This window comes from Camelina sativa, chromosome 13, assembly GCF_030686135.1.
Source record: "Camelina sativa cultivar CO46 ecotype springtype chromosome 13, ASM3068613v1".
Taxonomy (NCBI): Eukaryota; Viridiplantae; Streptophyta; class Magnoliopsida; order Brassicales; family Brassicaceae; genus Camelina; species Camelina sativa.
This window is the reverse complement of record NC_141892.1, coordinates 11,029,922-11,041,041: the sequence shown is the minus strand read 5'-3', so window position 1 is coordinate 11,041,041 and position 11,120 is coordinate 11,029,922. Positions and strand designations below refer to the sequence as shown.

Genomic DNA, 11,120 nt, shown 5'->3' with positions numbered 1-11,120 from the left:
AACCACCTAGTCCTATCTAGTTTGAAAAATGCAAACTAGAATGACAAAAGGTTTTATTCTTGTCAGTTCAAACCTAACACTTTCTACCAAGCTCAATCCCAAAATAGGCCTCACACACACAAGATATAACATGGCTTGAAAGAAAGGTTGGTTATGGGTGGGGAAAAACTGATTCAATGATGAAATCAGCTACTTGGATCAACCAGAGTGGTAAAAATGGGAAAGATGATCCAAATATGTATATAGTATCCATGAGTTTAAGCAATGCACAAACTGATATTTAAAAGTCAATATTAGGTTCTTATAAATAGGAAATGATTTCAAATCACAACATGCTTCAGTTTAGACAGAATACAATTTAAGAATTCTAGACTTGGTTCAATCTTATGTTTCTAACCACTCAACTAGCATCAAAGTACTATTAACTTGGGCATTGATCCTAGTTTAGTGAATTTAAACAAGTTAACAAGGTTAAACTCATCATAGATCCCTAATGCAAATATGAAACAATCCTATATGAAACATGCTTAACAAGATCCTAATATGCAATGCAAACTACATGAACACTGTCTTTTTAAGATTTTTGTAAAAAAAAATTCATTTTTTTTTGTTTTTTCTATGCCATAAATGAAATGCAAGTACTAAGAAAATAGAAAAAAATGTCAAATGCTATCTCAAACCCTTCCCCCAAACTTAAATTACACAGTCCACTGTGTAAGAGAAATTTGAAGGGGGATTTAAGTCTTTAAATAAAACAAAACAAGAAATGCAATAATATTTATAACGAAATGGTGATTGTGGTACCTCATGGGTTGTGGAAGAAGTTGTCTACAGCATCACTCATGTTGTCATAGGTGTAGTTGGGGTCTTGATTCTGGCTTGGAGATGGTGAAGCAGGGTACTCGACTATGGCCATCGGTTGGGACTCGATCGAGTGCTCTGTCGAGTGGTCGGTCGAGCTGGCTGGTCGAGTGGCCTGTTGTGGGTAGAATGGCTGACCTTGCTGCCCATAGTATTGTTGCAAAAGGGCTGGGTCCATGAAGTACTGTGGTGGAAAGGGTGGGTAAGTTTGACCATAGGGATAGGGTGGATAACCTGTAGGAGCTGGAAAGCCATAAGGAGGTCTGGACAGGTACTCGGTCGAGTACATTGGAGGTGCTCGGTCGAGTGGGTGCTCGAGTGCACTGGTCGAATGCCTCAGAAACTGCTGTTCTGTGCGAACTGGACTTCTCTCCCTCTGAATCGGCTCATGCAGCGAGGCTCTAGCTGGTATCACCGGGTTTTCAGCTCTAGACAATGCTTTAGTTGAGCTAATCCTCCTCAAAGGGCTATATGGTGCTGGTGATGAATCTCCACTTTTTAGCTCAAAAATTTCCTTCTTTAAACCCTTGATGGACTTAGCCATCTTCCCCATCTTTTTCTTCAATTTATCCACAGTCTTGTCATGCCACTTGTTCCACTTCTGTAAAAGTGTCACCCTTTTGCTTGTATCCCTAACTCCTCTACTATCTCTTGGACTTGGTTCATAATCTTCAAAATAAAACTGTTCTTCCCCATCAGCCATCTCCACATCTCTAGCTTGATCTTCTCTTACTTGGGCTGTACCATCAATCAAAAACTTAGCAGTTGGCCAAAAGTCAATGTTTAGCCCTTCCCTTATGGTGGTGAGTGGTTGATTGGGTAGAACAAGCTGAGTCTTCCCCACTGTAGGATGCTCAAAGTTGAAAATGTGCTTCCCATGGTGCAACTCTTTGGCTAGAATGAGGGTGGAAGTGAGATATTAGGTGTCTATCCATCTTGGTTTGGCCTTCTCTCCATGAATTGGGACATTGTCTGCTACTAGGATTGGAGTGATTATGCCTCCAATGGTTAGAACTCGAGTTGAGTTCCTCTTGTGTAGCTTGCTCATCCAACTTTTATAATAGATAAATTGGTCAATGAGGACGCTAGCCAAATCTGTTTCCACACTACTCCCAAGGATATGGTCCCATAAATTGCTTGTGTGATGATGCCGTAGAGTGCTACATCAATCCTCTTAAGCTCTCCCTCATTCAAGTTTCCAGTTTCCTTCCTAGCAAAGAAAGTGTTTGCTAAGGACTTGTGTAAGTACCTTAGGACTGGACTCCTTATCTTTGAACTCTTGGTCTTGGAGGAAGAGTAGAGCTTGTTATCTCCAATTGTTTCCCAAACAGCAAAGAGTTCTTCCTTTGGTATAACCATGTTCTCTTCACTTCCAACTTCAAATCCATAGAGTGTAGCTAGCTGATTGAGTGACAGCTCATACTTCTTGCCTTTGATGGTGAAATCAATGTAACCAGCTCCCATGTCTTGGTCCATACTTGTGAAGAGATGCAGCTTGATAGTGGCTAGAAATTCACAGCTCTCTTCTCTTTACCCCCTCCATGCACAATCCCATGAATTTGCTTAGATTGCATTTCTCAAAGAGAAACTCAACATCTTCAGCAATACCCAGATTCTCCATGGTTTTCCTATGTGGATATCTTGTTCCTTGGAAGCTTGATAGTAGGTTTTTCACCCAGGGTATCAATTCCCTATGCAGTTGTAGCATAAAGGGTTATCAATCCAAATGGTTGTTTATGCTAGCAGGAAGGATGCAATCAGAACAATGCAAGTCAAGCCAAGCAATTATGATTTTTATCTAACAATTTTAAAATAATAAAAGAAAAGAGTATAAACAAAGAACCACACGACCTAAGCACTCGATGCAAGCATTCGAGTACATGATCGGGTGGCGGTGATCCAGTAAGAAAATGAAATATGAACAACTCGAGGGGTTACTCGATGCAGGGTATCGTGTACCTGATCGGGTAAGGGATCAAGTGATGAATAAAAATGCAAGCAATTAAAATACGAAAGCTTCTAAGGATGGGGTAATCGAATCCTAAGTGCTCCTAACCAGTACAAATGCCTTACATGCCTCAAGCAAATATTTCCTAGACAATGAATCTCTAAAATTTTGTTAAAACACTCTCGTGATAGAAACAATCAACCTTGATCACTCCCCTACCCAACTGTCGTTGGAGAAACATGACCAAGCAGACATTAAGATCCGATTCATTATTGTCAGTAAACCCCTTACTCATCTAATCTCTTAAGCTAAGTGAGTAAACCTCTAGCATTGGTTGATTCAAGCATCTCATCTACACCTCTCGGTGGTAAAACACCTTAGATCTAATCTCACCCTCTCGGTCTGTTGACAGCATTAAGAACACCAATCTAGAAGGAAATGTATTAAACATATTCAATCAACTAAGACATACTAACCGATTAAGAACACAAAATCATCTATCCCATCCCTAGAAACTTTACTTCACTACTCAGAAATCATAGCAAGAAACAAAACAACAAATATGAAGGAAAATTGCATTATATTAAACGATAAAGTAGAAGGATAAGAGTACATGAAATAAATGTAAAGAAAATGATTAAAAGTTATGAAATAAAATCCAAAATAAAAGGGAAAAGTGTTTGAGTCTCTCAGTTCTCTCACAGAAGCTCTCGCTCTCTGGTTTGAGGGTCTGCGGCGTGCTCCTTTGCGAGGAAGAGGAGGAGGGGTTTATAAATGGAAACCCCTTTTACCTAGCTTCCCAGTCATGCCAGAGGGTCTACACAATGTGGTACACGAGGATGTGGTCGAGTTCGTCCTCGGGTAGATCCTCGGGTTGTTCTTTATGCTCTTGGATCCTCCTCGATCATGTTGGGGTTCGGACTTTTTCTTCCAGCTCGATGGCTCCTTCGGGTACATGCTCGGGTTTGTCCTTGTTTTTTCCCATTGGAGGCTCTTAAGCACCTGTTTTCATCCAAAATATGCAAATGCAAAAATGCCACACCCTAAATGGCCTAAAAGTGAATTCCTACAGTTAATGACCTAAAAATGCTAAGTTAAGGGTATGAACAATGCAAAATATGGACAAAAAAAGATGCTAAAAACATGTAAATTAGAGAGTTATCAGACCCCAAACTTAAATCTTGCTAGTCCTCTAGCAAGGAAGTAGGAGGGTGCGGTTTGAAATGGGGACTCATAACCTTTATATGCTAAGCGAAGGATTCAAGCTATAGTCATTGAAGATAGTTTAATGGTGCTAAGATCAATCAACATACTTACAAATATTTTTCTATGCTTATTACCATGCATCGATCTAGTTCAACCTCCATCTAAAAGTAAAGAACATCTCTTTCACATTCAATCTTAGATAGTCTACCATTTTCTCATTCACTTTCTTTCTCTTTTTTTTTTTTATCAAACCCCTAGAATTATACTACCCACATCCTTGATTTTAACTCTTCTTTTTTTTTTACTCCCTAACGTTTAAATTTTAAACTTCTAGCTCTCTTCTCTCTCTCCCTTTTTTTTTTCTTTTCTTCCTTTGCTAAACTCCTAATATGTATATATGTTTTTTTTTCTTTCTTTCTAGGAGACTATAGCAAACACTTTTTCTCTTATTGTATTGTTTTTTTTACTTAGAGACTTAGAGCTAATTGATTCTAACCTTAGGGACTTCTCTTTTTTTTATATATATATTCCTCAACCCAACCCCAAATAAACATACTAACCACCTATCTTTCAAAACCGAATCTATTAGCTAGTTAAAATTCTAACTTAGCTAAATCAAGAGGCAGTTCTTCGTTGTTCTCAATACTCAAAAGGTTTCACAACCTATAACACAATGAAAAATGGCTCACTCAACATCACAACAAGGTTTGAAAGAAAGGTTTGGGTTCATGGGTATGACAAATAAATCGGGTTAAACGAAAAAGATTGGTAAAATGGAGTGCTAACCCGAATTTAGAGTTACCATGAGCAAGTATTCAAGTTCCATAAACAAGACAATTAAAGTTCAAATTAAATCCAATAATATAGAGATGTTCCACAGTTCAAACAAGTGGAGGAAGCATTCAAAAGACACAAGGTTCTAAGCAAAGATTTTTCATTTGTTTTCAAAGATTGATCTAGCAACAATGAACTGTGATTAAAGGCTATAGCTTCAATCCTAAGGTTTGATTTTAAACAAGGTAATTTTAATCATTGTCCCCTAAGATGCATATGCAACAATCCTATATGAAGCAAACTAGACTCAATCCTAATACGTAAATGCAACTACATGAACACTTTTTTTTTTTTGGGTTTTTCGATGCACATAGATGCAGACTCAAATGAATAAAACTAGCATACAAAAATTTGAAATAAGAAAATTAAGAAAATAAAATATAATGTTAAAAATATTCTAGGACTCTCCCCCAAACTTAAATTACACAGTCTCTGTGTAAATAAAAGTTGGAAAGAGAATCCAAAAATCACACAAAATGAAAGAAACTAAATGCAATGTTATTTACAAAGATCGGATGAATTGGACACCTCATGGGTTGGTGAAGAAGGAGGTTGCAGCAGCCTCCATACTCGCCAACGTGTAGCCAGGGTCGTCTCCGGCTTCAGCAGGTGCCGGTGTTTGCTCGTCAGAGAGCTCGGTGATATGCACGAACGACTTACTCGAACCAGCATCCGAGGGGTTGATCAAGGGGGGTACCGCGTAGCTCATCGCGTAGGGCATCAAATAGTATGATGGGTATGGCGGAAGAGGTAGAGAATGATCACCCGTATAGCCACTCGCAGGGTGCATCGTATAAGGCATCGTGTATGGCATCTGGTAAGGCGGAGGGAAAAATCCTGAGTGATCACCCGATTGTGTGCTCGATGGATGCATCGGGTAGTGCATCGTGTATCCCATCGGGTTAGGCGCCGGATAGGCGTCTAAATGGCTTTTCCGCGATGCGTTCTTGTCTGGTGACATCTCCCTCTGCTTGGGGTTCGTATGATGATGCTCGGTAGGGCTCTGGAGGTGGCAGTCCTCGAGTTCCTCCTAGTTGTCCGCTCCTCCCTATCCAAGTTGGTGCGTATGCCGAGTTAGGAGCTGAGTCACAGCTTGCCTTGTCTTGCAGCTCCTTGATCTGACCTCCCATAGTCTTCACCGAACCGGTGAGATCCTTCACCTTTCTCACGAAATACTTGTTCATCCTCTTCAGCCATCCGATTCTCTTGTGAGATTCCCTCACCCCAACTGGTTGCTTTTGAGAGCACACATGCTCCTCAAAATCGAAATATTCCGAGCTATCTCCCTGTCTTTGACCAATTTCCTCTCTCTTCTCAGCTTCGGACTCCTCCTCCGGGTTGTACAACTCCTCCAAAGGCGGTGCAAAGTCGATGTTGTCTCCTAGCCAAACCTTGGTGCATATTACATTGGGTAGGATCATTTGGGCGGCTCCGGCGGTTTGGTGGACGAATTTGAAGAGCGTCATGTCGTTAGGCCTCTCATAGGCCAAAATTCTCGCCAGCACAAGGTAGTCTACGTCCAACCATCTCGGATTGTGTACCACTCCTTTCAAGGGCACATCGCATGCCACCAAGATCGGTGTGACCAATCCTCCAATGAATATCTCTCCGCCTCCTTCTTATCTCTTAACGGCCCATGACTTGAGGTAGAGGAACTGATCGAGCAGCACAAAAACCATGCTAGTATCCGCAACATCTCCAACTAGCGGTGTACCATCCCTAGCATTGTCCAAAACTCCACACAATGCAACATCCAGCAGCTGGAGCTCGTGGTCATTCACATTCCCAGTCTCCTTTCTAGAAAAAAGAGTGCATGTGAGGGACTTGCGAAAATACCTCAAGACAGGGCTCCTTATTTGAGCGGATTTGGAGCTTGTGGACTTGTAGGGGAGCTTGTCTCCTATTGTAAGCCATAGGGACCTTATTTCCTCCTTGCTAACCTCCATTCCTTCTCCATTACAAGCGTTGAAACCATACAGTTTCTCCATCTCCTTGAAAGTGAGCCGGTACTCCTTGTTTCTCACGGAGAAGGTGATGAACCCGATACCCCCATCGGGTAGCAGGGTCGGGTGGTCCTCAAAGTAGTGCAGCTTCAAAGTGGAGAGAAAGTGGACCGTCTCCTCCTCATAGGCTTCAAGGTGGGATCGCATCATTTGGCCCAGGTGGCACATGTCAAACAAGAACTCAACATATCTAGTGATCCCCAACTGCTTCATGGTCTCACGATGAGGGTATCGGGTACCAACGAAGCTCATCTTCCGGAAGACTTTGAAGAGTCTTGCCGGAGTCTCCACCTCCTTTTGCTTCAGCCTCCGCGAGGCTTGGCGTGTTCTCTCTCTCTGCTCCTCTTCTCTCTCTCGGTTCTCCTCCTCTTCTTGTTGATCCTCTTCCTCAGCTGCTCTCTCAGCTACTTTCTCAGCCTTCTCTGAAGCCGGTCTCTTCCCTCTTGCAACTGCAGCTCTACTCCTTGAACGAGAGGTTTGGATCTCCCCTTGCTCTTCTCCACCAGCATCAGAATCGACCTCCTTGGGGTCGGTAAGGGTTCTTTCGGACGTAGACAGGTCCCTACGCCGAGGAGATTGGCGAACAGCACTCCCCATTAGACTCGGTGAGCGAACTCAGTGGTCTACTCGATCGGTTGCTCGAGCACCGGATCGGGTGACGGATTGGGTTGAGCATCGGGTTGGGAAAGCAAAACGTCCAGCCTGCAGTTGGGAATGTGGAACGTTTCCTCTCCCTTGGGACTCTCGAGGTTCAGCGGTATCAACTCTGGTTGTAGCAGCGGCAGAGGTTGATCTTCTCCCCTTCCTTTGGTAGGTTTTCGCGTTTGACTCCATGTTTGAATCCTTGAGAAGAAAAAGCTAAGCCTCGAGGTTAATAGGGTTAGTTCCCAAAGAAATCGAATGAGACTTGAGATCGAGAGAGAGTAGAAACTATGGAAACTTAAAGATTTAGGGTTGAGAGAAGACTTATCGGTGATAATGAGAGAGAAGGGTTTCGTAACCCTTAAATAAGCTAGGGTTGGTGGTTGGGCTTCGCCGAGAGTGGGCTTGCTTGTGGAATTCGGACTCCACTCGCCATCCGAGCAGGGACACGATCATGCGCGTCGAGTACGGTGTCGGGTTGACCCTCGGGTTCCTCAATTTCTCTTTATAACTTTTCCATTTTTTTTTTGTTTTAAATTTGCAAAAAGAGAAAAATAAATAAAACAAATAAACTAGAATTAAAAGATACATTTGGGACTTTCTCCTAAGTGAGCTTGTTTCAAGTCACTAAGCTTGACTCTTCACGCTCCTTAAGCATGGGTCTTTCAGGGAGAGGTTCTGGAGTCCTCTCCACTGTAGCAGGCTGGTTGAACTGATTCTCCAGGTTTTGTCCAGGTTCCAAGGCAAATGCGGTGTTGACTTCCTCAAGATGTTTGACTTTTCTCTGCTTTGTCTTAGTGGAAAAAGCTTGACCATCAATGGTTGGCCTCTTAATCCCCTTCTTCATATCAAACTCCATCTTGAAGTGCTCACCATGCTCAATTCTAATCTTTCCTTGCTTCACCTCAATCACAGCGCCTACTGTTGCCAAGAATGGGCTTCCTAGAACTAGTGGATCGTCTGGTTCCTTGTCCATATCAAGGATCATGAAATCAGTAGGAACTTCCACCCTTCCAATCCTGAGTGGCAAGTCTTCTAGGATCCCAATAGGATGTCTGACTATTCTATCAGCTAGAACCAAATACAGACTACTTGGTTTAAAACTGGTGAATCCCATCTTGTTGGCAACTGACAGTGGCATAATGCTAACTGAAGCTCCAAGGTCGCACAAGCAATTCTTGAAAATTCGGAGTCCTATCGAGCATGGCAAAGTAAAGGAGCCAGGATCCTCTAATTTTTCCTTGATTCGCAGCTCAGGATCTAAGGACACTCCACTCCTAAGAATTTCAAACCCAATCTCCTTGACAGCCTCCCTAACCTCATTCTCCAGCCGAGCTGCCTCCCAAAGTTCGTGTGGTGGCAGAAGCTTAGGAGGTGGAGTTCTACGCTTGGCCATACGCTCTGCAAGCGCCTCCAGTTGGATGTCAAGTGCAGCATTGAACCTATCCTTTAGTTCCCCTTCTGCTGCTACAGGTGGTTGAGGCTGACCTCTCGTTTCAACATCTACTCGACGAATCATCCGATCACCCTCATCGGGTAGGTCATCGGGTTCTGCTTCGGGTGGTTCTTCGATTTGTGATCCCCCAACCAGTGCTCGATCATCAACTCGATCAGTCTCCTCGAGTGAAGGCTCGGGTTCATACTCGGATATGTAGTACTTGGCCTCATTTATCATTGAGTGATCCCTATCCTCCCCATATTGAACATCACTGTCCTCAGTGAGGTAATCCTAATAGTCATCATCAACGAAGATGGCTTGGGCAGTGGCGTAATCCTTAGGGTTTTGAACTGCTTTTCCTGGGAGTTGGTTGATCTTTAGAGCCGGTTGGTTGTTGTGGTGGCTTTCTAGGTATCTAACCTTAGTATTGAGCGATTCGTACTTTGCGTTCAAATCATTGTATCTTGAGTCGATCTTGTTGCTCATCTCTTCGAACTGTTTTGCGATGTCCATAGATGCTGAAGCCTGATTCTGAATCATTTGCTGAAGTAGGCTGCGTAACTCAGCTTCTTGTGATTGGTTTTGCGGACCTTGAGGTTGTTGGAATCCAGGTGGTTGGTTGTAGGTGCCAGAGTACTGCTGCTTAGGTACATAGCCTTGATTGTACTAGACGAAAGTCTTTTGTTGTACCTGGTTCCCTTGAACCGCAGATGGGTAAGTTTGGTCCTGAGGATTGGCAACATTTGGGTTCCGATAAGACAGATTCGGATTGGGCTTGTAGTTGTTGTACCCTTTTTTGTAACCTACCTGATTGTTGATGTAGTGAACATCCTCTATCTGTACAGTCTCCCCATCTTGTTGTAAAAACTGCTCTTCCTCTGATATTGCATGAACATACTGATGCTGGTTGAGGAGCTTGTCGAGCTTGTCATTGAGAGCTTTCATGTCCCTCTTGTACTTGGCATCTTCCTCTCCCGTAGATCGCACAGAGCGATCATATTCCTCATTGTAATGGCCATCAGATTGAGCCAAGTTCACCACTAGGTCCCAACCTTCATCAACATCCTTGTTGAGGAAGTTACCATTGCTTGCGGTGTCCAGCAACATCCGTATCTTGAGAACCACTCCTCTGTAAAGTGTACTCAGCAATGAAGCATTGCTGAAACCGTGATGAGGACATCTGGTAGTGTATCCCTTGAAACGTTACCAAGCTTCATTGAACGTTTCATTGTTCTTCTGAACAAAGCTGGAAATGTCATTTCGCAGCATTGCAGTTCTGGAGTTGGAGAAGAATTTGGCCAGGAATGCCTTCTTGCACGCTTCCCAAGTGGTGATGGATTCCTTGGGCAGTGATTTCTCCCAGATGTGTGCTTTGTCTCCCAAAGAGAATGGGAAAAGCCTGAGTTTGAATCCGTCCTCACTAACTCCATTTATCTTTGTGAGGCTATAGAGCCTATCAAATTCATCCAGATGATCCAATGGCTCCTCCATTGGGAATCCATGAAACTTATTACTCTGTATCATCTGGATGAGACTACTCTTGATCTCAAAATTGTTGTTCTGAACAGTAGGTGACACAATGTCATTCCTTTGAGTGTGAGTAGATGGAGCATCTCCTGCTCCTATGTTGGTCCTTACTTGAGGAGCTGGTGGACCGTTTTGATTGTTCATTGTCTCCTCAATGGTTGCTGGTTGCGGTTGAACTTTTTGTTGTCTAAGTAGCCTTGGTCTGTTGATGTTATCAATGAAAGGACTCAGGTTCTGGCTACCTTTGGATCGTGTTTACATGCACATAAAAGTAAACGAGTGTGTACACGAGGGTCTATTCGATCCAGGCGATCGAGTGACAGGTCGGGTGGGTGCACGGGTTATACCTGAGATTGAAAACAAACAAGAACGAAAGGAAACAAGTCATACTCCGAACCAATATAAACAAAAGAACTTGATCTAGTAAGTGCTGAAATCCTAAACGTAGCAAAATAAAATCAACCAAATGGCAACGGCGCCAAATTGGTAGTAGGATTTTCACCTACGGTATTAATTCCCTATGCAGTTGTAGTACAAAGGGTTATCAATCCAAATGGTTGTTTATGCTAGCAGGAAGGATGCAATCAGAACAATGCAAGTCAAGCCAAGCAATTAAAGGTTTAATCTAACAATCCTAAAATAATAAAATAAAAGAGTATAA

The 11,120-nt window shown here is 42.8% G+C and overlaps 1 non-coding gene across 1 annotated transcript; it reads left to right on the top strand.

The window, feature by feature from the left end:
• The first annotated feature begins 10,094 nt into the window (after nt 1-10,094).
• Nucleotides 10,095-10,201, top strand: LOC147929390 (small nucleolar RNA R71). Its single transcript, XR_015579049.1, has one exon. It is a non-coding gene; the product is annotated as a small nucleolar RNA R71 (small nucleolar RNA).
• The last annotated feature ends 919 nt before the right edge of the window (nt 10,202-11,120 follow it).